This window comes from Selaginella moellendorffii, unplaced genomic scaffold (assembly GCF_000143415.4).
Source record: "Selaginella moellendorffii unplaced genomic scaffold, v1.0 SELMOscaffold_53, whole genome shotgun sequence".
Lineage (NCBI taxonomy): Eukaryota > Viridiplantae > Streptophyta > Lycopodiopsida > Selaginellales > Selaginellaceae > Selaginella > Selaginella moellendorffii.
The window spans coordinates 884,864-886,368 of record NW_003314314.1 but is presented as its reverse complement, the minus strand read 5'-3'; positions in this window follow the sequence as shown (position 1 = coordinate 886,368).

The following is a 1,505-nucleotide window of genomic DNA, read 5'->3' as shown; positions in this document are numbered from 1 at the left end:
GTAGAGTTGACCAAACACTAAATCCCTTCTCCTTTACTGAGTTGATAACGTTAATTAAATGTAGGTTTTTCTTTTATTATAAAAAAAATTATAACAACTATATTATGCTTAGGATATTAAATATTTTAACAACTTGAATAGAAATTAAGAAGCTCACAGCATTGTGAACGTCTCTACAGGCAAGCAGCACTCTGGGAATAGTTTGATGTTATTTGGATTAAGTACGGCTTCAAGCATATTGCTGTGAAGTAAGTCCAGGTTTTTGTATTTGAATCTCCACAATGAACTCAACGTGGCTTTGTTTCCTAGGTGATGATTTCTGGAATCTCATGGCTACTTTGATCTAGAGCTCGGAAGAGATGGTCCTTCTTTTCATTGCATCGCCGCCATGGATGATGTAAGGATTGTCGAGCAAGACGAAGAATTAGAAGTCGAGCAGCCAAATCCTGGTTTACTGTCACTCGAAGAAGAACGCATGTTTGGTTTTCAACAAGTCACGGAGGATTATCAAGACTGGCCAGGACATATGCAGGGAATGGATCAGCAGCTGCAAAGCTACAGTGCAGCAGAAAACAAGAGAGACGCCGTCACTTAACATAATTTCAGTGCTCTGCCGTACCGCTGAACTTTCTATGGAGAGAGCTACACACGCAAATGGAAGCGTCCACGACGGATGAGAGAACTTGCGACAAGGAAGTTCTTCACTGGAAACATCTTTGAGTTTTTGCTTACTTTAAGTTATGTAATGTTTTCCTTCTGTGAATTCCCAAAATCGAAGCGACCAAATCCAACCAGCAAAGCAACGCAAACTTAACTCCCCGAAGATTTCCTTATCGCCCAGCCAAATATCTCGAGCTCTTGGAAAACTTCGGAACAGCGTGGAGCTAGCATAGATTGTGACGGCCTGCAAAGACTATAGTGTGACACATCGTTTTCTTTTGTCTTCTTGCAGCACCTGTCAAGAGATTTCTCTTGAGCTGGAAGACGATTACTCGGCTGGAAGAGTATTAAATCTCTGGAACAGGTGAAAGTTTCTTCCCAGGATCCACAGTTTTGGTGCTTTGATGCGGTGGATACACCACTAGGACCATAAAAGTAGAGAGTGTTCTTTCTTTCTTTTTGATTCGAGAGTTTCGAAGGAGAAGATTAGTGTGAACTTCGAGCGAGCCTCTCTTGTTCTTTCTTCTTTCCAGGGAGAAGGTTTCCACCAGGAATGGCGATGTTGAAGGCTAGGATGGTCAAGATCTCGATGTTGGTCGTGGCGATCTTCCTCATTTTCTCAGTCCAAACAGCAGCTCGGGAGGAGAGTGTCCACTACTGCTTCGGTGACGATGACTGCTCTTGCCATCGCAGCTGCGTTTACTACCTTCGCAGCTATGGCCGGTGCCTCAGCGGCGCGGAGAAAGAGCTGGCTCTATCAGCCCGGAACGCTCTCAAGCTCAAGATCAAGCCATCACTGCCAGAAGAAACTTCTAAGTACTAGCCAAGCTTGAGATCTTGAGCTT